We start from the raw sequence: 27,943 nt of genomic DNA on the forward strand, positions 1-27,943 counted from the left end.
ATATATATTTTCGCAATTTTAACCCCATTTTAGCAGCTAGAAGCTTGAAATTTCACCGAATGCTTACGTATATGGCATATATTGTTGTCTGAAAAAATCATAGAGATCGGTTGTATATATAGTATATATCTCATACAACCGATTGTTCAGATAAGAAACTTTTCGCAATTTCTACCCCATTTTAACAGCTATAAGCTTAAACTTTCACCGATTGCTTACGTATATAGTGTATATTGTTGTGTCAAAAAATCATAGGGATCGGTGATATATATAAAATATATATGATGGTATATATAGTATATATATTTAGTATATATATATTTTTTTTTTGCGATTTCGGCCCCATTTTAACAGCTAGAAGCTTCAACTTTCACCAAATGCTTACGTGTATAGCATATATTGATGTCTGAAAAAATCATTGAGATCGGTGGTATACATAGTATATATCTCATAAAACCGATTGTTCAGATAAGAAACTTTGCGCAATTTCTGCCCCGTTTTAACAGCTAGAAGCTTCAAATTTCACCAAATGCTTACGTATATAGCGTATATTGTTGTCTGAAAAAATCATAGAGATCGGTGGTATATATATTATATATCTCATACAACCGATTGTTTAGATAAGAAAATTTGCGCAATTTCTGCCCATTTTAACAGCTAGAAGCTTCAAATTTCACCAAATGCTTACGTATATAGCATATATTGTTGTCTGAAAAAATCATAGAGATCGGTGGTACATATATTATATACCCCATATAAACTGTATTTTTTTGCCCCTTTTTACGGCTATAAGCTTCAAAATTCATAAAATTTCATCAAATAGTTACGTTTACATCATATATTGTTGAAATACGTGATTCGTAGTCATAGTTTTTACACGCAGACCACAAAAAACCTGAAACTTTGCATCCTCACACAAAGTACCTACCTATTTTTATAACTTTCATGAAAATGAAATGGTATATTAATTTCTTCACGAAACCTAAAATTGTAAGTCCTTAAAGGAAAATAGATAGACCCACCATTAAGTATACCGAAATAATCAGGTTGAAGAGCTGAGTTGATTTAGCCATGTCCGTCTGTCCGCCTGTCCGTCTGTCTGTTTGTATGCAAACTATTCCCTCAATTTTTGAGATATCTTGATAAAATTTGGTGAGCGGGTGTATTTGGGTGTCCGATTGGACATTTGTCGGAACCGGCCGGATCGGACCACTATAGCATATATCCTCCATACAACCGATTTTTCAGAAAAAGAAGATTTTTGTAATATCTTACTCAATTTAACAGATTGAAGCTTCACACTTCACCATATACTTTCGCATATTGCACATATTGTTGCCTGAAAAAATTGATGAGATCGGTCGTATATATAGTATATATCCGCCACAACCGATTGTTCAGATAAGAAACTTTTCCCAATTACTGCCCAATTTTAAGAGCTAGAGGCTTCAAATTTCAACAAATGCTTACGTATATAGCATATATTGTTGTCTGAAAAAAACATACAGATCGGTGGTATATATAGTATAAATATATAGGATATATAGTATATATATAGTATATATATATATATATTTTCGCAATTTTAGCCCCATTTTAAAAGCTAGAAGCTTCAAATTTCAACAAATGCTTACGTATATGGCAGATATTGCTGTCCGAAAAAATCATAGAGATCGGTTGTATATATAGTATATATCTCATACAACCGTTTGTTCAGATAAGAAACTTTTCGCAATTTCTACCCCATTTTAGCAGCTATAAGCTTCAAATTTCACCGATTGCTTACGTATATAGTATATATTGTTGTGTCAAAAAGTCATAGAGATCGGTGATATATATAATATATATATGATGGTATATATAGTATATATATGATGGTATATATATATATTTTTTTTTGGGATTTCGGCCCCATTTTAACAGCTAGAAGCTTCAAATTTCACCAAATGCTTATGTGTATAGCATATATTGATGTCTGAAAAAATCATTGAGATCGGTGGTATACATAGTATATATCTCGTACAACCGATTGTTCAGATAAGAAACTTTGCGCAATTTCTGCCCCGTTTTAACAGCTAGAAGCTTCAACTTTCACCAAATGCTTATGTATGTAGCATATGTTGTTGTCTGAAAAAATCGTAGAGATCGGTGGTATATATAGTATATATCTCATGCAACCGATTGTTCAGATAAGAAACTTTTCGCAATTTCTACCCCATTTTAACAGCTATAAGCTTCAAATTTCACCGATTGCTTGCGTATATAGTATATACCGTTGTGTCAAAAAATCATAGAGATCGGTGATATATATAATATATATATGATGGTATATATAGTATATATATTTAGTATATATATATTTTTTTTGCGATTTCGGCCACATTTTAACAGCTAGAAGCGTCAAATTTCACAAAATACTTACGTGTATAGCATATATTGTTGTCTGAAAAAATCATTGAGATCGGTGGTATACATAGTATATAAACTTGTCGCAATTTCTACCCCATTTTAACAGCTATAAGCTTCAAATTTCACCGATTGCTTACGTATATAGTATATACCGTTGTGTCAAAAAATCATAGAGATCGGTGATATATATAATATATATATGATGGTATATATAGTATATATATTTAGTATATATATTTTATTTTGCGATTACTGCCCCATTTTAAGAGCTAGAGGCTTCAAATTTCAGCGAATGCTTACGTATATAGCATATATTGTTGTCTGAAAAAATCATACAGATCGGTGGTATATATATATGGTGGTATATATAATATATATATATATATTAGCAATTTTAGCCCCATTTTAACAGCTAGAAGCTTTAAATTTCACCGAATGCTTACGTTTATGGCATATATTGTTGTCTGTAAAAAGTATAGAGATCGGTTGTATATATAGTATATATCTCATACAACCGATTGTTCAGATAAGAAGCTTTTCGCAATTTCTATCCCATTTTAACAGCTATAAGCTTCAAATTTCACCGATTGCTTACGTATATAGTATATATTGTTGTGTCAAAAAATCATAGAGATCGGTGGTACATATATTATATACCCCATATAAACTGTATTTTTTGCCCCTTTTTTACGGCTAGAAGCTTCAAAATTCATAAAATTTCATCAAATAGTTACGTTTACGTCTTATATTGTTGAAATACGTGATTCGTAGTCATAGTTTTTACACGCAGACCACAAAAAACCTGAAACTTTGCATCCTCACACAAAGCACCTACCTATTTTTTATTTTATATTTATCTTAAAAATCGTTTAGATAGGTTCAAATTTCACCAAATGCTTACGTATATAGCATATATTGTTGTCTGAAAAAATCATAGAGATCGGTGGTACATATATTATATACCCCATATAAAGTGTATTTTTTTACCCCTTTTTTACGGCTAGAAGCTTCAAAATTCATAAAATGTCATCAAATTGTTACGTTTACGTCATATATTGTTGAAATACGTGATTCGTAGTCATAGTTTTTACGCGCAGACCACAAAAAACCTGAAACTTTGCATCCTCACACAAAGTACCTACCTATTTTTATACCTTTCATGAAAATGAATTGGTATATTAATTTCGTCACGAAACCCAAAATTATAAGTCCTTAAAGGAAAATAGATAGACCCACCATTAAGTATACCGAAATAATCAGGTTGAAGGGCTGAGTTGATTTAACTATGTCCGTCTGTCCGTCTGTCTGTTTGTATGCAAACTAGTCCCTCAATTTTTGAGATATCTTGATAAAATTTGGTGAGCGGGTGTATTTGGGTGTCCGATTAGACATTTGTCGGAACCGGCCGGATCCGACCACTATAGCATATATCCTCCATACAACCAATTTTTCAGAAAAAGAGGATTTTTGTAATATCTTACTCAATTTAACAGATTTAAGCCTCAAACTTCACCATATACTTTCGTATATTGCACATATTGTTGCCTGAAAAAATTGATGAGATCGGTCATATACATAGTATATATCCCCCACAACCGATTGTTCAGATAAGAAAATTTTCGTAATTACTGCCCCATTTTAAGAGCTAGAGGCTTCAAATTTCAACGAATGCTTACGTATATAGCATATATTGTTGTCTGAAAAAATCATACAGATCGGTGATATATATAGTATATATATGGTGGTATATATTGTATATATATATAGTATATATAAATATTTTCGCAATTTTAGCCCCATTTTAACAGCTAGAAGCTTCAAATTTCACCGAATGCTTACGTATATGGCATACATTGTGGTCTGAAAAAATCATAGAGATCTGTTGTATATATCTCATACAACCGATTGTTCAGATAAGAAACTTTTCGCAATTTCTACCCCATTTTAACAGCTATAAGCTTCAAATTTCACCAATTGCTTACGTATATAGTATATATTGTTGTGTCAAAAAATCATAGAGATCGGTGATATATATAATATATATATGATGGTATATATAGTATATATATTTACAGCCCTATTCTGTGCACTTGACAAGTTCACCATCTTTCTTATTTGTCAAGTTTGATTATTTATCAAGTATTTTCTATTCTGTGTCAAATATAAAAAGCTCTTTGGTTGACTAGTTGTCAATAAGTCAAACGCTCTTGATAATTTAATTTATACGGATAAACTTAAACTAGAATTCTGTTATTGTGCGATCGAGAGAAAATGGAAGATTTATTACTTTTGCTATTATTGTGGGAAGATCCTCTGGGGATTTTGGGGGTAATTTCAGGACAGTTTTGGGGACTCCCTCGGGGTCATTTGGGGGTCATTCTGGGAGGGTTTGGGGTTTCAATTGGGTGCTCCCGGGGTCATTTGGGGGTCGTTCCTGTATCTTTTGGGGACTCCCTCGGGGTCATTTGGGGATCATTCCGGTACAGTTTTTGGGACTCCCTCGGGGTATTTGGGGGACATTCCGGGATGGTTTTGGGGTTTCAATTGGGTGCTCCCGGGGTCATTTGGGGGTCGTTCCTGCATCGTTTTGGGAGTCCCTCTTGGTCATTTGGTGATCATTCCGGGACGGTTTTGTGGACTCCCTCGGGGGCATTTGGGGGACATTCCGGGATGGTTTTGGGGACTCCATCTGGTCGCCCCGGCGTTATTTAGGGGTCGTTCCGGTATCTTTTTGGGGACTCTCCTCCCGAGGTCATTCCGGAATAGTTTTGAGGACTCCCTCGAGGTTATTTGGGGGTTTTGTCTCCCAAATGACCCCCAAGAGAGCCTCCCAAACGATCTCGGAACGCCCCTAAATGACCCCAGGAGGACCCGGTGAAGTCCCCAAAACCATCCCGGAATGGCCCCCAAATGACCCCGATGGAGTCCCAAAATGGATCCCGGAATGACCCTCAAATGACCCCGAGAGAGTCCCCAAACCCGTCCCGGAATGATCCGCAAATGACCCCGAGGGAAACCCCAAATGTTCCGAAGGAGTCCCCAAAGCCATGCCGAAATTACCCCCAAAAAAACCAGCGGATTATTTTTTCCTATTCCAATTTCGGGGTTAGAAGCATAAAATGAGACATATCGCTCCAATTGCTCATGCGTAGCACGTTCCAATTTTGATTTCTTTGAAAAAACTATGATTTTAAAATATTTGCTACAAAAAATTAAGAACAGTATTTAACTCTTACGTTTTTTCCATTTCGCGATTGTTGCACTAAACCGTTGATTTAAATGAAAATAAAATACAGTCCATTAAATAATAATTTATAAAATAAAAAAAATAATAAATTTAAAAAATGCTTGCTTGCAGTGGGCTTTGAACCCGCAACTCCAAACTTGTGAGTCGGATACGTCATCCACTGTGCCACGACTTAGACACCTATAAGCATATCAAATTACTCCCTTATAACTCACATTAAATTGTTCGCCCTCAATTGCCCCACGCTTAGCTAATTTAGTTCACCCCAATATGGTGAAAAGCACAGGTCGTAGAGCTTTTTAGAGTTGTCAAGCTATGCACAGAATAGAAATATTTGTCAACTTGATAAAAATCTTGATTACTTGTCAACTTATTGACAATTTGTCAAGCACACAGAATAACCCCGTTAGACACCTATGAGCATATCAAATTACTCCCTTATAACTCACATTAAATTGCTCGCCCTCAACTGCCCCACGCTTAGCTAATTTAGTTCACCCCAATATGGTGAAAAGCACAGGTCGTAGAGCTTTTTAGAGTTGTCAAGCTATGCACAGAATAGAAATATTTGTCAACTTGATAAAAATCTTGATTACTTTTCAACTTATTGACAATTTGTCAAGTACACAGTATAACCCCGTTAGTATATATATATTTTTTTTGCGATTTCGGCCCATTTTAACAGCTATAAGCTTCAAATTTCACCAAATGCTTACGTGTATAGCATATATTGATGTCTGAAAAAATCATTGAGATCGGTGGCATACATAGTATATATCTCATACAACCGATTGTTCAAATAAGAAACTTTGCGCAATTTCTGCCCCGTTTTAACAGCTAGAAGCTTTAAATTTCACCAAATGCTTACGCATATAGCATATATTTTTGTCTGAAAAAACCATAGAGATCGGTGGTATATATAGTATATATCTCATACAACAGATTGTTCAGATAAGAAACTTTGCGCAATTTCTGCTCCATTTTAACAGCTAGAAGCTTCAAATTTCACCTAATGCTTACGTATATAGCACATATTGTTGTCTGAAAAAATTATAGAGATCGGTGGTACATATATTATATACCCCATATAAACTGTATTTTTTTGCCCCTTTTTTACGGCTATAAGCTTCAAAATTCATAAAATTTCATCAAATAGTTACGTTTACGTCATATATTGTTGAAATACGTGATTCGTAGTCATAGCTTTTACAGGCAGACCACAAAAAAACTGAAACTTTGCATCCTCACACAAAGTACCTACCTATTCTTATACCTTTCATGAAAATGAAATGGTATATTAATTTCGTCACGAAACCGAAAATTGTAAGTCCTTAAAGGAAAATAGATAGACCCACCATTAAGTATACCGAAATAATCAGGTTGAAGAGCTGAGTTGATTTAGCCATGTCCGTCTGTCCGTCTGTCTGTTTGTATGCAAACTAGTCCCTCAATTTTTGAGATATCTTGATAAAATTTGGTGAGCGGGTGTATTTGGGTGTCCGATTAGACATTTGTCGGAACCGACCGGATCGGACCACTATAGCATATATCCTCCATACAATCGATTTTTCAGAAAAAGAGGATTTTTGTAATATCTTACCCAATTTAACAGATTGAAGCTTCAACCTTCACAATATAAAAATAATTTTGCTTTAAACTTATTAATATTTTCACAGTCTTTTATCGCATTTGGTAATTCATTGTACATTTTATAACCTATATATTCTAAAGTCTTCTTCGCCTGAAAAAATTGATGAGATCGGCCGTATATATAGTATATATCCCCCACAACCGATTGTTCAGATAAGGAACTTTTCGTAATTACTGCCCTATTTTAAGAGCTAGAGGCTTCAAATTTCAACGAATGCTTACGCATATAGCATATATTGTTGTCTGAAAAAATCATAAAGATTGGTGGTATATATAGTATATATATGGTGGTATATATAGTATATATATATAGTATATATATATATATTGTCGCAAATTTTAGCCCCATTTTAACAGCTAGAAGCTTCAAATTTCACTGAATATTTACGTATATAGCATATATTGTTGTCTGAAAAAATCATAGAGATCGGTTGTATACATAGTATATATCTCATACAACCGATTGTTCAGATAAGAAACTTTTCGCAATTTCCACCCCATTTTAACAGCTATAAGCTTCAAATTACACCGATTGCTTACGTACATATATAGCATATATTGTTGTCTGCAAAAATCATAGAGATCGGTTGTATATATAGTATATATCTCAGACAACTGATTGTTCAGATAAGAAACTTTTCGCAATTTCTACCCCATTTTAACAGCTATAAGCTTCAAATTTCACCGATTGCTTACGTATATAGCATATATTGTTGTCTGAAAAAGTCACAGAGATCGGTTGTATATATAGTATATATTTCATACAACCGATTGTTCAGATAAAAAAATTTACGCAATTTCTACCCCATTTTAACAGCTAAAGCTTCAAATTTCACCGATTGCTTACGTATACAGCATATATTGTTGTCTGAAAAAATCATAGAGATCGGTTGTATATATAGTATATATCTCATACAACCGATTGTTCAGATAAGAAACTTTGCGCAATTTCTGCCCCGTTCTAACAGCTGAAGCTTCAAATTTCACAAAATGCTTACGTATATAGCATATATTGTTGTCTGAAAAATTCATAGAGATCGGTGGTACATATATTATATACCCCATATAAACTCTAATTTTTGCCCCCCTTTTACGGCTAGAAGCTTCAAAATTCATCAAATTTCATCAAATAGTTACGCTTACGTCATATATTGTTGAAATACGTGATTCGTAGTCATAGTTTTTACACGCAGACCACAAAAAACCTGAAACTTTGGATCCTCACACAAAGTACCTACCTATTTTTTATTTTATATTTATCTTAAAAATCGTTTAGATATGTTCAAATTTCACCAAATGCTTACGTGTATAGTATATTTTGTTGTCTGAAAAAATCATTGAGATCGGTGGTATATATAGTATATATCTCATACAACCAATTGTTCAGATAAGAAACTGTGCGCAATTTCTGCCCCTTTTTAACAGATAGACGCTTCAAATTTCACCATATGCTTACGTATATAGCATATATTGTTGTCTGAAAAAATCATAGAGATCGGTGGTATATATATTATATACCCCATATAAACTCTAATTTTTGCCCCCTTTTTACGGCTAGAAGCTTCAAAATTCATCAAATTTCATCAAATAGTTACGCTTACGTCATATATTGTTGAAATACGTGATTCGTAGTCATAGTTTTTACACGCAGACCACAAAAAACCTGAAACTTTGGATCCTCACACAAAGTACCTACCTATTTTTTATTTTATATTTATCTTAAAAATCGTTAAGGTATGTAGATCTGTTCACTATATATTTCTTATCTTATACATCCGATTATTCGGAGATTACGAGCGGGATAAGATTATTGTTCAGCCCCATTCATGAAAGGTATGAATTCTTCGGCACAGCCGAAGACAGTCCCGTTCTTATTTGTTTATTTTATGTTTATCTTAAAAATCGTTTAGATATGTTCAAATTTCATCAAATGTTTACGTGTATAGCATATATTGTTGTCTGAAAAAATCATAGAGATCGGTGGTACATATATTATATACCCCATATAAACTGCATTTTTTTGCCCCTTTTTACGGCTAGAAGCTTCAAAATTCATAAAATTTCATCAAATAGTTACGTTTACGTCATATATTGTTGAAATACGTGATTCGTAGTCATAGCTTTTACACGCAGACCACAAAAAACCTGAAAATTTGCATCCTCACACAAAGTACCTACCTATTTTTTATTTTATGTTTATCTTAAAAATCGTTTAGATATGTTCAAATGTCACCAAATGTTTACGTGTATAGCATATATTCTTGTCTGAAAAAATCATTGAGATCGGTGGTATATATAGGATATATCTCATACAACCGATTGTTCAGATAAGAAACTTTGCGCAATTTCTGTCCCATTTTAACAGCTAGAAGCTTTAAGTTTCACCAAATGCTTACGTATATAGCATATATTGTTGTCTGAAAAATTCATAGAGATCGTGGTACATATATTATATACCCCATATAAACTGTATTTTTTTGCCCCTTTTTTACGGCTAGAAGCTTCAAAATTCATAAAAATTCTTCAAATAGTAACGTTTACGTCGCATATTGTTGAAATACGTGATTCGTAGTCACAGTTTTTACACGCAGACCACAAAAAACCTGAAATTTTGCATCCTCACACAAAGTTCCTACCTATTTTTTATTTTATATTTATCTTAAAAATCGTTTAGGTATGTAGATCTGTTCACTATATATTTCTTATCTTATATATCAGATTATTTGGAAATTACGAACCTGATAAGATTATTGTTCAGCCCCGTTCATGAAAGGTATGAATTCTTCGGCACAGCCGAAGACAGTCCCGTCCTTGCTTGTTTTTGAAATAACTTTTTAACAAAAGGTGGATAAACGAAACATTTTCCGGTATAAACATGGACAAACGACGGACATACGATTTGGCACAACAAAGCGAAAAAAAATTTGGGGTTGTTAGTTATTAAAAAAAAAAAATTCGTGTGTGAAGTTGGCACCTCCATTTGCGAGTAATTAAAAAAAACCAAATTTCATTCGATTGTCCAAGAAAAATTTTCGTTTGCCCACCTTTTGTTAAAAAGTTATTTCAAAAACAAAAAATTCTATGTGAAGTTGGCACCTCCTTTTCGTGGTGCCAACTTCACACATGATTTTTTTTTTTTTTGAAATAACTTTTAACAAAAGGTGGACAAACGAAAATTTTTCCTGGACAATCGTGGACACACGATGGACAAATGACGGATATACGATTTAGCACAATAAAGCGAAAAAATTTTGGATTTTTTTTCGAAAAAAAAAAATATTTTTGTTATAACTTTTTAACAAAAGTTGGACAAACGAAAATGTTTCCTGGACAAACGTGGTCAAACGATGGGCAGACGAATGAAATTTGTGTTTTTAATTACTCGCAAATGGAGGTGCCAACTTCCGACACGATTTTTTTTTAAATAATTTTTAACAAAAGGTGGACAAACGAAAATGTTTCCTGGATAAACATGGACAAACGGTGGACAAACGACGGACACACGATTTAGCACAAGAAAGCGAAAAAAATTTTTGGGTTTTTTTTTGAAAAAAAAAAAATAAAATTTTGTTATAACTGTTTAACAAAAGGTGGACAAACGAAAATTTTTCCTGGACAAACGTGAACAAACGATGGACAGACGAATTAAATTTGGTTTTTTAATTACTCGCAAATGGAGGTGCCAACTTCCGACACGATTTTTTTTTAAATAACTTTTTAACAAAAGGTGGACAAACGAAAATGTTTCCTGGATAAACATGGAGAAACGGTGGACAAACGATGGACATACGATTTAGCACAAGAAAGCGAAAAAAAAAATTTGGGGTTTTTATGGACAAACTCTGGGCAAACGACAGACATGCGATTTAGCACAATAAAGCGAAAAAAATGTTTGGGGTTTTTAAAAAAAAAAAAAAATATTTTTGTTATAACCTTTTCAAGCTCAAGGCCAGAACAATAATTTTTTTCTAATGATAATTATTGTTTTTTCAATTTTTGTTGTTATATCGGCCTACTGATTTTAAGATCGCGGGTTCGAATCGAGCTCAAGGCCTAACAATAATTTTTTATCATTATTATTGTTATGATACATTTTTTCTTAATTGAAAAAATTTTTAAATTAGAATAGAAGAAAGAAAAAATTTTAGACAACTGCCAAAGCTCGTTTTATGGATCCATTTCGGGAACTGCTAAATTCCTTCATCGGCAACGTTTAGGCGCCGCTGCTATAACCATTCAGCCATCACAGCGGTTTTTTGTTTGTCTTCATTAATCCTACTTCTATTCTGTTTCGTGCCAATTGATATTCACAACACTGCGTCATCTGTTGCAGAATGGCTGTGAAAATTGGACTTGTTTGTTGGCAATGCTGCCATAGTGTCATATTTTATTGACACTTTTTTCCCCGTGCTCTGGGATGTATTAACAATTTTTGTTGTTATATCGGCCTACTGATTTTAAGATCGCGGGTTTGAATCGAGCTCAAGGCCTAACAATAATTTTTTATCATTATTATTGTTATGGTAAATTTTTTCTTAATTGAAAAAATTTTTAAATTAGAATAGAAGAAAGAAAAAATTTTAGACAACTGCCAAAGCTCGTTGTATGGATCCATTTAGGGAACTGCTAAATTCCTTCATCGGCAACGTTTAGGCGCCGCTGCTATAACCATTCAGCCATCACAGCGGTTTTTTGTTTGTCTTCATTAATCCTACTTCTATTCTGTTTCGTGCCAATTGATATTCACAACACTGCGACATCTGTTGCAGAATGGCTGTGAAAATTGGACTTGTTTGTTGGCAATGCTGCCATAGTGTCACATTTTATTGACACTTTTTTCCCCGTGCTCTGGGATGTATTAACAATTTTTGTTGTTATATCGGCCTACTGATTTTAAGATCGCGGGTTCGAATCGAGCTCAAGGCCTAACAATAATTTTTTATCATTATTATTGTTATGATACATTTTTTCTTAATTGAAAAAATTTTTAAATTAGAATAGAAGAAAGAAAAAATTTTAGACAACTGCCAAAGCTCGTTGTATGGATCCATTTCGGGAACTGCTAAATTCCTTCATCGGCAACGTTTAGGCGCCGCTGCTATAACCATTCAGCCATCACAGCGGTTTTTTGTTTGTCTTCATTAATCCTACTTCTATTCTGTTTCGTGCCAATTGATATTCACAACACTGCGACATCTGTTGCAGAATGGCTGTGAAAATTGGACTTGTTTGTTGGCAATGCTGCCATAGTGTCATATTTTATTGACACTTTTTTCCCCGTGCTCTGGGATGTATTAACAATTTTTGTTGTTATATCGGCCTACTGATTTTAAGATCGCGGGTTCGAATCGAGCTCAAGGCCTAACAATAATTTTTTATCATTATTATTGTTATGATAAATTTTTTCTTAATTGAAAAAATTTTTAAATTAGAATAGAAGAAAGAAAAAATTTTAGACAACTGCCAAAGCTCGTTGTATGGATCCATTTCGGGAACTGCTAAATTCCTTCATCGGCAACGTTTAGGCGCCGCTGCTATAACCATTGAGCCATCACAGCGGTTTTTTGTTTGTCTTCATTAATCCTACTTCTATTCTGTTTCGTGCCAATTGATATTCACAACACTGCGACATCTGTTGCAGAATGGCTGTGAAAATTGGACTTTTTTGTTGGCAATGCTGCCATAGTGTCATATTTTATTGACACTTTTTTCCCCGTGCTCTGGGATGTATTAACAATTTTTGTTGTTATATCGGCCTACTGATTTTAAGATCGCGGGTTCGAATCGAGCTCAAGGCCTAACAATAATTTTTTATCATTATTATTGTTATGATAAATTTTTTCGTAATTGAAAAAATTTTTAAATTAGAATAGAAGAAAGAAAAAATTTTAGACAACTGCCAAAGCTCGTTGTATGGATCCATTTCGGGAACTGCTAAATTCCTTCATCGGCAACGTTTAGGCGCCTCTGCTATAACCATTCAGCCATCACAGCGGTTTTTTGTTTGTCTTCATTAATCCTACTTCTATTCTGTTTCGTGCCAATTGATATTCACAACACTGCGACATCTGTTGCAGAATGGCTGTGAAAATTGGACTTGTTTGTTGGCAATGCTGCCATAGTGTCATATTTTATTGACACTTTTTTCCCCGTGCTCTGGGATGTATTAACAATTTTTGTTGTTATATCGGCCTACTGATTTTAAGATCGCGGGTTCGAATCGAGCTCAAGGCCTAATAATAATTTTTTATCATTATTATTGTTATGATAAATTTTTTCTTAATTGAAAAAATTTTTAAATTAGAATAGAAGAAAGAAAAAATTTTAGACATCTGCCAAAGCTCGTTGTATGGATCCATTTCGGGAACTGCTAAATTCCTTCATCGGCAACGTTTAGGCGCCGCTGCTATAACCATTCAGCCATCACAGCGGTTTTTTGTTTGTCTTCATTAATCCTACTTCTATTCTGTTTCGTGCCAATTGATATTCACAACACTGCGACATCTGTTGCAGAATGGCTGAGAAAATTGGACTTGTTTGTTGGCAATGCTGCCATAGTGTCATATTTTATTGACACTTTTTTCCCCGTGCTCTGGGATGTATTAACAATTTTTGTTGTTATATCGGCCTACTGATTTTAAGATCGTGGGTTCGAATCGAGCTCAAGGCCTAACAATAATTTTTTATCATTATTATTGTTATGATAAATTTTTTCTTAATTGAAAAAATTTTTAAATTAGAATAGAAGAAAGAAAAAATTTTAGACAACTGCCAAAGCTCGTTGTATGGATCCATTTCGGGAACTGCTAAATTCCTTCATCGGCAACGTTTAGGCGCCGCTGCTATAACCATTCAGCCATCACAGCGGTTTTTTGTTTGTCTTCATTAATCCTACTTCTATTCTGTTTCAATTAAGAAAAAATTTATCATAACAATAATAATGATAAAAAATTATTGTTAGGCCTTGAGCTCGATTCGAACCCGCGATAATTATTGTTATTTTTTAATTTTTCTAAATTTGAAAAATTGTATTTTGTTTTTGGAATAGTAAGTAGAAAATTTGTCAGACAACCTGCCCTAGCTACCGCAGATAGATCCATTTCGAAGGGTGCTAAGCCTTCATCATCAGTACGCTTGAGGCATGCTGCGCTAACCATTTAGCTATACAGCGGTGGGTTTGTTTGACTGGCAACCATGAGCACTTGGGAATGTCAAACAAAGTAATTGACAATAAACAAAAATCCAGTATTATCAGTGATTTGCACCAGATGGCGCAACGCTGAATAAATATAGTTGGTAAAAAGGAATAGAAGCAGCAAATTTGCCAGTCAAACAAAACCACCGCTGTATAGCTAAATGAAGGCTTAGCACCCTTCGAAATGGATCTATCTGCGTAGCTATGGCAGGTTGTCTGAACAATTTTCTACTTACTATTCTAAAAACAAAATACAATTTTTCAAATTTAGAAAAATTAAAAAATAACAATAATTATCATTAGAAAAAAATTATTGTTCTGGCCTTGAGCTCGAATCGAACCTTGAATCATTTATCAATAGGCCGATAAAAACAAAAACAATTGTTATAACCTTTTAACAAAAGGTGGACAAACGAAAATTTTTCCTGGACAAACGAAGGACAAACGACGGACATACGATTTAGCACAATAAAGCGAAAAAAATTTTTGGGTTTTTTTCGAAAAAAAAAAAAATATTTTTGTTATAACTTTTTAACAAAAGGTGTACAAACGAAAATTTTTCCTGGACAAACGTGGACAAACGATGGACAAACGAATGAAATTTGGTTTTTTAATTACTCGCAAATGGAGGTGCCAACTTCACACACGATTTTTTTTTTGAAATAACATTTTAACAAAAGGTGGACAAACGATGGGCAAACGACGGACATCCGACTTAGCACAATAAAGCGAAAAAAATGTTTCCTGGATAAACATGGACAAACGATGGGCAACCGACGGACATACGATTTAGCACAATAAAGCTAAAACATTTTTTTTTTCGAAAAAAGAAATATTTTTGTTATTACTTTTTAACAAAAGGTGGACAAACGAAACATTTTCCTGGACAAACGTGGACAAACGATGGACAAGGGAATAACATGTGGTTTTTTAATTACTCGCAAATGGAGGTGCCAACTTCACATAGAATTTTTTGTTTTTTAAATAACTGAACAAATGTGTGGTGGCAACGGTGCGCACCCACGTATTTGTTAAAGATTAGTTAAGGCGAAAAAAAGGAAAGAAAATAAGAACACCAAAAGGTTTCGTGTTAATAAAAAGAATTCACAAAGTGCTTTTATTTATATAAATACAACAAGTGTTAAGAAAAGGTTTAACAAATGTTGTGGAAAATGATATATATGTGATAATAATTTTGAAAAGTTGAACTTACGTGAACGGGCGATTACGTGTTCCTTTGCTGGCTGCTGGATTAAAACAGGACGAGACTCTTTTCCACATGAGCCGATGAACCCACGATACAGCTCCTTGGTTGGGTTTCCCGGCAACAAAGTTGCCGTACCGCGGGCTCACAGCGGTAAAAATCTAAGATACATACGTACTACCACTCACACATGCCTGTGTGTATAGTGATCACAAGAATATGTGGGTGTTAGTAACGAAGGAAAATAAACAAAAAAAGTTATGTTACGAGGGGGTGGGGGGGGGGGGAGATATATTTAGGCCTGTGGCCTAAACATACCGGCCCCCTTGCCGTAAGCAACAAAGAAAAAAAAACTGAAAAGAAAAAAAGGAATGACACGCGATCGCACGTCCAGTAAGGCGTTATGTCGATGTGCAGATGCGGACTGCAAGCACTGCACGTCGCACGATGGACTTCGTGTATCGTTGTCCTGTGAAGAAAAGAAAAGAAGTTATTAAAAGTACGTACGTGGTTTTAAATTCCGTGCAGTAATTAGTTTTTATGAAACGCTCCTATTTTTGGCAGGTCCCTGAGACTACCAGCCCGAATACCGTCGGTTGGGTCAGGAGACCGCCAACTGTTGTTGCTGGCGTTCCGCTCACCATCAGCTTGGCGTATAGATCAGCGCCGAGTGTAAGACGAACTGGCGATGAGCGGTAGAACTGCGGATCTGCAAGCCGCATAAATTCAAATGGAACGGCAACCTTTGGATCCACATTGGATGGCGGACTCAACCGATAGTGGCCGTTGACCACGGCGGCTTGGGTAGTGACATGAGTCGTTGACCCGAACTTGCCGCGCAGAATAAGGGTACATTGCCCTGGTCCTTGGCGCTCTAACTGCAAATCGCCTACCAGCTCTGCATCGACGATGGTGCTGGCGGCGCAGGGACCAATGATCGCACGTACCAAGTGTAGGTGCCCACGCGATTCTACGCGTACGATGGCCGTCGGCGCAATGGGCACGAAAGACCGCATGATGGGCGCTGGAGTGGCTGGGAGCAGCCGGCCGGTTCGGAAGCCTACCGGAGTACCACGCGAGAGTGCTTGCATATTTTGGGCGTCAGAATGGTATGGCGTCGATTTATCGCGCCGCTGCGGTCTGCCGCGTTTGGATGACTTGATCGGGCCTCCTTGGAGTCCAATTCAGCGGTGCCGCCAGTTGTCTCGTTCGTTTCGACGTTTGTTTGCTTTCGCCGCGCTTCTTTCATGCTGTAACAGCGGCCGGAAGCTGCGCATCCCATGGTTGACCGTTGACGGTCTTGTTGTCTCCGTTTTACTTCTTTCTTCCTCCGCCTTTGCTCTCTCCTCCTCCATTTCTTCCTCCTCCACCTGCTGAGCCCAGGATTTAGCCGGTCCGACAGGTTGATTGACAACGCGTCGTCGGGCGTGTTGTCGTCGCCATTTGTGGGTGTCTCGTCGCATACCGGTCGACGCTCATCTAAATGAAGCGTGGTGTGGTTCTTCTCTTGGCACCTCTTGCAGCGATACTTGCTGCCACACTTGTTTACCCGGTGGAAGGGTGACAGACAGTTCGGACAATACTTATATAGAAGCACTGCCCGCAACCTCTCTTCTGGAGATTTTTTCCGATATTCGGGACAGATTCGGAGACTATGGTCCCTGCCGCAGAGCTGGCAAGCGACGTCGAAACGCGTTGCGCCTCCCTCTGACTTGGCCAGTAAAGTTTGGTAGCGGGTCATGATCTGAAAGGATATTGATATCATTGATCATGCCCAAATTGAGGTTGGCGGAATGTTGTTTGGGTGGCGTAACCAAAAAAAAATTATCTCTAATATATTATCAAAAAAAAAACATTTTATTGAAATAAAATTTAATTTAAATAAAATTAAAGACCATAAGTAAATACTTATGCGCGCAGGGAAATGAAGAAAAAACGGCTTTAGCACACATCCATGCGATGTGGCTGGTGCTTTAGTCATTCCACGTCATTTGACTAGTCATTTTACGGTCATAGGTTATATTCCTAGTCACATTTGCATGGGCGTGATTAGGTTTTGTGACCAAATTTTTTGTAGTGATTTTATAATTTATTTTATGTCGGTAGATGTCGCCGAAGTAGTCCTAAAGATTTCTTTTTGATTTGTGGTGAACTTTGTTTTCACAAGTGGCCTGCCACCACACGGAACGGTTCGAAGCCTGGCTGAAAAGGTATTACAGAGTTGCACTTCCACCATTCAACATTATTTTTGACGTGTATTGTCGATAATGTTGAGATCCGTGGAATTAAGTATTTTAAATCTCGACCAAATGAATGATTGGTCGAGATATGTAATACGCGACATGTGTGGCGTGTTGTGCTCGATATGTCGTGCGGCATGCAATGCCTGACGTGTAGTGCGTGACGTGGAGTGCGGCGTGTAGTGCATGACGTGTAGTGAATGACGTGTAGTGCGGCGTGTAGTGCATGACGTGTAGTGCGCGAGATGCTTGCACATGAGGCCTAACGTTTGTATTATAATAATCATTGACAGCCAAGCATTAAATGTAGAGATGTTGACATCTGCTACGCTTTTCCATTTCCTGAATGAAAAAAAAAATGTCATTCATTTAAAACACGCGGTGAGTATGTAAGCTAGTAGATTAGTAGTTGTAATAGATAATACTAATTCATTTCTAGTTGTACTATATAATACTAATTCATTTCATTTTTTCTTTTCAGGATCCAGTGCTGTTGGAGGTGTCATGGTACAACATGCAATGAAACAAGCGGCTGAGCAATTATTTCGTGAACCACGCCTTGAGGCGCAAAAAACGTTTAAGGTGACTGGTGTCGTTTTCTCTAAACGCTGCCAAAATGAAGTCAAAGGGACATTTGACGGAATACGAAGTGCTTAGCCGCAAATTGCCAACCGAGAAGGAGCCACAAACTCCACTGTACAAAATGCGTATCTTTGCCCCGGATAACATTGTGGCCAAATCGCGTTTTTTGGTACTTCTTGCGTTAATTGAAAAAGTTCAAAAAAAAGACCATCGGTGAAATTGTATCGCCGAAACAGGTGTATGAGACTTCTCCAACCAAAATAAAGAACTTCGGCATTTGGTTGCGTTATGATTTGCGTTCTGGTGCGCACATCATGTACCGCGAGTATCGTGATTTGAAAGTTGGTGGTGCAGTTAAACAATGTTATCGTGATATGGGTGCTCGTCATCGTACGCGAGCTCATTCAATTCAAATAATCAAGGTTGAGTCAATCCCAGCCAGTAAAAACACGTCGTGTGCACGTCAACCAATTCCACAACTCAACGATCAAGTACACATTGGTGCAAAGAAGTTCCTTCAAATTTATTGTATCAATCTGTTTTTGTAACTCGAATTCAGTAATATAATTATTTGCCTTAATCCATGGTAAAGGTTGAGCTTGTGACCTCTAATTAATGAAAATTTCTTGGCATGACAAATCTCACATCATTTGGATCAATGCAAAACCAGAAAACCAGGCATCACAACCGTTAAGAAATCAGTTTGAGTGTTTGCGTTCGCTTGCCACTTCCAGTATTTGGCCTTGATTTTACTCATATTTCCATTTCGTGTGCGCTAGCTTTTGGGTACATTAAAAAGTAAATTCTATTTATTATGGCAAGTATTAAGATGATGCCAAGAGTTTCGCGGCGTTTGGTTGCATTCGATTCCGATTTCACGGTCGTGGACGATAATACAGACACAGTTGTGCGCGTCTATTGCCCGAAGACAAATTGCCCAGCAAGACTATCATTCAAAAGGAAGAATGGCAGGAATACATGGGTGAGGTTTTCAAACGTTTGCATCAACAATGCTACTCGCCACAGTCGATACGCGAGAAAATTCGTGCCATACCGGAAGTACCTGGATTTGTGCGTTTACTTAAGCGTTTACACCAGTCGCCAGGGAAAAAAATACGATCTAATCATTGTCAGTGATTCCAATAGCGTTTTTATAATGAAATGGTTAGAGCCACATGGACTGACAAATTGTTTTCAAAGTATTTTTACAAATCCAGCACATTTTGACAACGATGGCTTGTTGCATGTGCGACCATATCACCATCAAACCTAATGCCAATTGAGCGCCGCCAACTTGTGCAAAGGCAAAATAATGGAACATTTCGTTGCCAAACGAAATTTATGTGACAATACCCATTACGAATGTATTATTTATGTGGGCGATGATCACAATGACCTATGTCCTGTGCTCAAACTGCGAGAGGGTGAAATAGCCTGTCCGCGCCAAGATTTCGCATTGGACAAAAAGATAACAGCGCACAGACATAAGATGGATTTGCGTGCGGACATTGTAGTATGGAAGAATGGATTTGAGTTGTTGAAACAACTGGCGGAACGTGATATAACATTGGCCGATGCAGATGCAGCAGAGTCAACAGCGGCAAAACCAAAATAAATTAAATTGTTAATTGGCGGCATTAAATTAGTTGTAAAATGCAAATTTTAGATTTTATGCTTATCGAATTAAATTGGTAATCTCACTGCTTATGGATGTTATCATATTCATGATGTACTAGAAATTCTATCCAATATTGTATTGTGCTTAATAGGCTCAATGGGGGTTGTGTGAATGCAACTGGATATGTTCTTCAAATAGTTGTAAACTATATTTGTTTGTAAATATTTAAATGTGCAAACGAGAAGTGTTAGGTGCGAGCGTAAATTAAAATTGTTATATGTTTGTAAACATGGTGTCACGTAATAAAAATGTATTTATGAAAGTTTTGTAAATTGTGCTTAAACAACAAAGATAGCTTTGGAACATCACATGTTAGCAAAGCATGTACCCAAATCAGAATATAAGTTTACATGTACTGAGTGTAATAAAGTATTTCCTACAAATTATGCACTTACTGCACATAAAGGGAAAAGTCACGATACAAATAAAATTGTAATTTGTGACAAACGTGGTAAACGAATGCATCTCAATGATAGAAAGAAACATCGTTTCTTAGAACATTCCGAGGATCCACGTCCGACTCCGGAACCACTACAATGTCAGATTTGTGGAGCTTGGCTGCGACATATGTCAGGTCTTAAACAGCATATTAAAAAGGATACACGAGGATACGGGTGTTGAGCATCGGTGTCAGATTTGTAACAGAGTTTCAACAACGGGAAGAGCACTAAACGTCGCACTCACTATGTTTACGAAGGCGAACGGAAATTCAAATGTACAATGGGTGAAAAGGTGTTCAAAAGGCCACAAGACCTAAGCGGCCAATATGTATAAGCATCGACAGCGACGTCATCGTGCTGAGCAGGACAATCGAGGAGTCGAGTAGAGGATGTGGTGTCGAAAGAAATTCTGTCTATTGCCCTGAACTCATAATTCCGTGTAGGTACGTGTATGTATTTTTTTTTTTTTTTTTATATGAAGTTTTAAATTTGTTCTAATTATTTCAAACTTTACCTTTGATTTCGTAGGAGGTGTTAAGCTTCCACACGGAATATGACTTGACCATGAGACAAGGTGAAATATTGCTCATCAATGATGTCATACAAAAGCATATGACTGGCGGTGGTAAATTGAGCCAATTCAAGAGGATTGGGACTTCTTACAACTTCACGTTGCACTGTACTTTCATAGCGATGTGAGCTTTTAAAATCCGGTGCCCATTTCGGTATTAGATCGGTGAGTGTTTTATTAATGTATGTATATGTAACAGAAAATTGCAAACCATTGGGAATACATACAAGTGAAAAATCTTCCTATCCTTCCATTGTCATACCTACCTGTCAAATAATAGCTGACAGAGAGAACGGCTGTCGCGTATGGCCAGCGAAGTGAGGAAAGGTCGGTTTTTTTTTTTTTCGCGGTTATTAAATTGAAGTGCCATAAATGTAACATTTATGTTTGAACTCAGCCTTTCTTTTAAATGTGTATACAGAAAATCAGACTACATATTAATATTCATTTTTAAAAATCAAGTTAATTGATTAATTATGCAAACATGGTAAAATATGCAACTAATGCAATATACCAGTCGTCTACAAAATGGTTGAAAAGGACTATTGAGCAAATAATTTAAGTACTCGAACAGCGATTGAAGAGGTGATCGAGGCTGTTTGCTGTTGTGAACGTTTTTATCAACCATTCGCCACTTGTATGTATTCACAATGTTGAAAATCCCTGACACCAGAAAAAGGATGTGGACTTCGGATATTGGTTCTCCGCATCGAAACCGCATGCGCCTTATGCACCATTAATTGGGTAATTTTTTGAAATGAGAGATACAAAGCCACTCGCTTCATTAGCAACCCCAAGCAATTATTACGCTTTTACAAACATAGTTTAAATGGATAGCAGCCGTTTCCTCCTTAACCATTAGGGCAATCAAAATAAACTGCATGCAACTACTCATATGTAGATGTTGTACCTAATCAAGCAAATCCCATTATCCTTTATTGCAAATGCAGCAAAAAATTAAATCTTTATTATTTATGGTGTTCTTCTATTTTCGTAAATTATTGCAAATAATTAATTTTTGATTGTCATTTGTTACATGGACAGTAAAATCCGACCATCAATTTGGAACAATTTAAAATTACTTATTAGGGATTCAATAACAATAAATCTGTTATGGCAAACTGAATATTGTTTGCCAAGCATATTATGGAATCTTATTTGAACCAAATGTGGTTACTTTGGGTGGGCAACAATTTTTAACCGTTTTTCATTCAGCTTTCTGAATCTGACCTGATTTTGTTTGAGATGTGAAGAAACATATGATAATCGTATTCGAAAATCCTTCATAAATTTTAACCAAACCGGTGGAAATATGTTCACGAATATGATCTGAAACAGACTGTGAAAAGCAGTCAAAGATTCCTTCCAAACGATTGAAATTCATTTTCCTGGTCCTTATATAATGAAATGGTATGAATAAATTTCTTTATGATTCCTTGCGATATTAAACTATTTTCGAACAATTGCGTGGTGGCAGCGGCGCACCCACGCAATCGTTGGAAAAGGTATTATGTGGCAGACAGTATAGCTGAGTTAGGGTTCTGTTGGCCTCGTTCTGGGGAACGAGAGCTGGTTATTGGTTTATTGGCCTCGTTCGGGGTGAACGAGAGCTGGGTTATTTGTGTGTTGGCCTCGTTCGGGGTGAACGAGAGGTGGTTTATTTGGGATAAAGGAGTGTGGACTATTAAAGTTCATTTTCGTTGTCGCTGGGCGGAAGTCGTACCAGTTTCGCGATTGGTCTGCTAATTTGTCCCTTAATTGTATTGACGTCAACAACACGTACACGGTTATCGGAACCTGGATGTGTGTTGACGACTCTCCCCATTCTCCACTCGTTTGGTTGTAGGTTATCCTCTTTTATGACGACTATGGATGTTTCCATTTATACCTTTTCTGGATCTCGGTGAGATATTCCGATTTCCATCTTTTGCACAAGGTTTGATGAAGGGCTTTCATCTTTTGCCATCGGTTTACAATTGAGGAAGGGTTTTCACTACAGTCGAGTTCAGGTGGAGCTAAAAGATGCCCACCTACGAGAAAATGGCCTGGAGTAAGCGGCTGCAGGTCGGAAGGGTCGTTGGATGAGGGACTTAGAGGTCTCGAGTTGAGGCAGGCCTCAATTCGACATAAGAGGGTTGTAAACTCTTCGAAAGTATATTTATGATCGGACGCGATCTTTTTAAAGTGGGTCTTAAAACTTTTTACCCCCGCTTCCCACAAACCTCCCATGTGAGGAGCGCTTGGCGGTATAAAATGCCATTCTAAAGGGTGATGGCTGTATTTATTCAATGTTCCGTCCCTTGCTTCACGCAGAAATGCTTTAAACTCGGATCGTAAAGATCGAGAAGCTCCGACAAAGTTAGTACCATTGTCGGAGTAAACGTTTTTCGGACAGCCTCGTCTGGATACAAATCTGGCGAAGGCAGCTAGGAAGGACCCGGTACTAAGGTTTTGTCGTTTCTAGATGGATGGCTTTCGTCGAAAAGCAGACAAACAGGCAAACGTATCCTTTTGAAATTCGACATCCCCTCCCTCGGTAGGATTTTATATCGAATGGTCCAGCGAAATCTACCCCAGTGTTTGTGAAGGCCCTAGTAAAGGTGGTGCGCTCTTTCGGAAGGATCCCCATAAGTTGCGTTTGTTTCCGCTTCCGGTAAATAGTACAGACCTTACAGTTGTGGATAACCGACCTTATCATGACTTTAACGCGTGGGATCCAGTACTGAGTGCGGATATGACGTAGCATCAGCTGGTTCCCTCCATGCAGGGTGGTCTCATGAGAGGATTGGACTATAAGTCTGGATAACCTGCAAGTGTAAGGAAGGATAATGGGATGACTTTCGTTATGAGACATGTCTTTGGATGCCCCAGTTCGAATAATGCCTTCTTCATCTATATATGGGTTCAGGGGTAAAATCTCACTCTTCCCATTTATTAGTTTTCCTGACTTCAAATTTGCGTACTCTTCTCGATAATGTTGCCTCTGACATATTGTTATCAATCTTCGTGTTGTTTTTTCTATTTCGTCAGGAGCTATCGAATGAGAATCCCTTTTAAAGGAGGCTTTAGTTGTTGGGTGCGTATTCTGGACAAAACCGAAGAATATAGGATATAACCCGCAAAGCCCTTGGTAAATCGGAAAACCTATCCAGAATATCAAAGTTATTTTTGACCGAAATTGTATGAACTTTCACCCTCTTTTCCTCCATATTCGTATTGTAATCTTCTTCTTGTGTTGGCCAATTTTCGTTGTCTTCTTGTAACCAAGAAGGTCCCTGCCACCACAAAGAATTGTCGATTAGATCCGAAGCGAGGAGGCCTCTGCTCGCCAAATCTGCAGGGTTCGACGCGGAGTCTACGTGCCGCCATACTTTGTCTCCAACTTTGTCGATGATTTTCGTTATTCGATGTGCCACAAACTTTGACCACGAACATGGTGGCTTTCGGATCCATGCCAGTACTATCGTCGAATCTGTCCAAAGGGTTACTTTAATATTGGAAAGTTGCATATTTTCTATGGCCGACTCTATGATTTCTGAAAGTAGAACTGCGCCGCAGTGTTCCAGTCGTGGCAATGATATAGTTTTGACCGGGGCTACTCTCGTCTTGGCCATCAGCAAGTTGGTGAAGACTTGATACTTCGTTTGTACCCTCAGGAAGACAGTGGCGGCATATGCTTTTTCCGAAGCATCGCTGAATCCATGTATTTCGACATTGTCCTTCAATGTGTAGTGAACCCATCGCGGTATGCGTATATCGTTGATCTTTTCGTAGTCCGTCATGAATGATTGCCACCGATGTAGAGTAGTTTCAGACACATCTTCATCCCAGCCTGTCCCTTCCAACCAAATGTTTTGCATTATTATTTTGGCTACAATTACGACTGGTGCCAGCCAGCCAAGAGGGTCGAAAAGTTTTGCGATCGCAGAAAGTATTGACCTTTTTGTTACGGAATGGTTATTGTCAAAGGGTTTCGCTGTGAAGTAGAAGTAGTCGAAATGGGCGTTCCACCTGATACCGAGTGCTTTTACCATGTTGGTGTCTTCAAACTCAAGAAAATCCTCGCTTAATAGGTATTGCTTCGGTATACCCTGTAGAATTTTCTTGCAGTTGGACGTCCATTTTCGCAATGGGAAACCTGCCGATTGCAATGCCGATGATATTTCGTCCCTTGCCTTGATTGCAATTTCGATGTTGTGTCCACCGGCGAGTACGTCATCAACGTACATGCAATTTCGCAGGATATCTGCTGCCATTGGATGCGATATCTCCACGTCATCAGCTAGTTGGTGCAGCGTTCGAATCGCAAGATACGGAGCACAATTAACCCCAAAGGTTACCGTTTTCAATTCATAAATGTTAATTGGGTTTTTGGGGCATTTGCGAAATATGATTCGCTGGTATTTTGTTTGATTTTCATTAACCCATATTTGGCGATACATTTTCTCTATGTCGCTGTTAAATACGTATTTGAACAGCCGCCAACGTAGTATAAGAATTGTCAGGTCGGATTGAAGAATCGGACCTGGATATAAGGCATCATTTAGACTTTTGCCATTAGTGGTAGGACAAGATGCATTAAATACGACTCTGACTTTTGTCGTTGTACTTCCCTCCTTTATAACAGCATGGTGAGGTAGGAAGTAACAGTCATTTGAGTCTGGCGAAATATTGCCTATTTGTTTCATGTGCCCTAAAGTTTCATATTCGCATACAACTCTATTGTATTCCGTTTGAAGGATTGGGTTTTTCGCAAGTCGTGTCTCGTTGCGATAGAATTGAGAGCACGCACTTCTTAATGAGGGGCCTAAGTTAAACTCTTTCCTAAAGGGTAAGGAGACTATGTATTTGCCATCGTTGTTCCGAACTGTTGTAGACCTGTATAGCTCCTCGCAGTAAGTGTCATCGTTATTGATGCTCCTCTTCTTTGGGATTTCCTCTATCTCCCAGGAATCCGCCAGTTGTTTGTCTAAAGTGACCTCGTTAAAATATGAAACTAGGGTCTTATTTGTATCAACCGCATCTGTCCGGCCTGTCAGAATCCAGCCGAACACCGTTTCCTGTGCTATTAATGTGTTTAGCACATCTTTCTTAATGCCGCCTAACATAATTTGGGGGTATATGTCTCCGCCCAGAATTAGATCGACTGGCTCATTGACAAAGAATCGTTTGTCAGCCAGTACTAAGTCAGGGAATGCTTGCCTTGTCATTGCGTTTATTCGGCAAGTTGGAAGATTCCCTGTCAGTTGTGGTAAAATCAGCATGATCGTATTGATCTCGATTAATGGGTCGGTTGGTGACCGCAGTTGTATGTTGCACGCTTCTTTTACTTGTGTAGACATTGTATTATTGATGCCCGAAACTTGGGCATGCAGGTGTTTGGATGGCAGATTAATTCTGCGCTTTAGTTTCTCGGTAATGAATGAACATTCAGATCCCGAGTCCATTAGGGCTCTCGCCGAATAGTCAACACCATTAAAATGAATATTGACCTGAGCTGTCCCTAGTAATACCCCTTTATTTGTGTTTGCGAAACATGAGTTCACATTATTAATCGGAGCATTTTCCCTTTCAGCATTGCGTCGTATTTGTGCTTCCCGTGAGGTAGATGCTCCGATAGTGTCTGAAGTATTTGTTGGTTTTGGCTGATTCGAAATATGAAGCAGCGTATGATGTCTTAAATGACATGTGGTAACAAAAGGTGGACAAACGAAAAATTTTCCTGGATAAACATGGGCAAATGACGGGCAAACGACGGACGTACGATTTAGCACAATAAAACGAAAAAAAAAATTTTTTTTCGAAAAAAAAAATATTTTTGTTATTACTTTTTAACAAAAGGTGTACAAATGAAAAATTTCCTGAACAAACGTGACAAACGATGGACAGACGTATGAAATTTGGGTTTTTAATTATGTACTCGCAAATGGAGGTGTCAAATTCACACACGATTTTTTTAAACTTTTCATGAAAATGAAATGGTATATTAATTTCGTCACGAATCCCAAAATTGTAAGTCCTTAAAGTAAAATAGATAAACCCACCATTAAGTATACCGAAATAATCAGGATGAAGAGCTGAGTTGATTTAGCCATGTCCGTCTGTCCGTCTGTCTGTTTGTATGCAAACTAGTCCCTCAATTTTTGAGATATCTTGATAAAATTTGGTGAGCGGGTGTATTTGGGTGTCCGATTAGACATTTTTCGGAACCGGCCCGATCGGACCACTATAGCATATATCCTCCATACAACCCCTGCGAGGACAGGCACCTTGTAGTGGTGCAGGGGCTTACGCCGATCGTAAGTGGTTGCGAGCCTGCCGGATAGGGGCGGCCTGGCTGCTAACATCCGGCAGATTCGTCGCGCATGCGAGCGGTAACCAGGAACTGTCACCTCCTAATCCAGGGTGTTATGCGACACCGTGCCCATTGGACTGGTTTGCAGCCAGGAGGTTTACAACACCGGCTGTATTATAACGGCGCCTCCCTGACACCGGGCCGCCTTGGGGAGTAACTATGGCCTTACCGCGTCAAGGGGCTCTGCCGCGGTGGACGAACCGAGTTCCCCTATATATTAAAATAGATCACTACGCTTGCCAAGTCAAGCATGTGATCGTACGAAAAAGATGAATACAAACATGAACAACAAAAACCAACAACAAAAACAAAGTGAAGGAAAAGAAATGAGGTTAAATGCCAAAAGCGGCGGTAGCAACAAACGCCGAAGAG

The 27,943-nt window shown here is 37.5% G+C and overlaps 2 pseudogenes; both read left to right on the plus strand.

Annotated features, from left to right (window-relative positions):
* Positions 1-18,561: 18,561 nt before the first annotated feature.
* LOC137235346 (large ribosomal subunit protein eL20-like) lies at positions 18,562-19,094 on the plus strand (annotated as a pseudogene).
* A 247-nt stretch (positions 19,095-19,341) lies between these two features.
* On the plus strand, positions 19,342-20,143 carry LOC137234264 (probable phosphatase phospho2; annotated as a pseudogene).
* The last annotated feature ends 7,800 nt before the right edge of the window (positions 20,144-27,943 follow it).

This window comes from Eurosta solidaginis, chromosome X, assembly GCF_040869045.1.
Source record: "Eurosta solidaginis isolate ZX-2024a chromosome X, ASM4086904v1, whole genome shotgun sequence".
Taxonomy (NCBI): domain Eukaryota; kingdom Metazoa; phylum Arthropoda; class Insecta; order Diptera; family Tephritidae; genus Eurosta; species Eurosta solidaginis.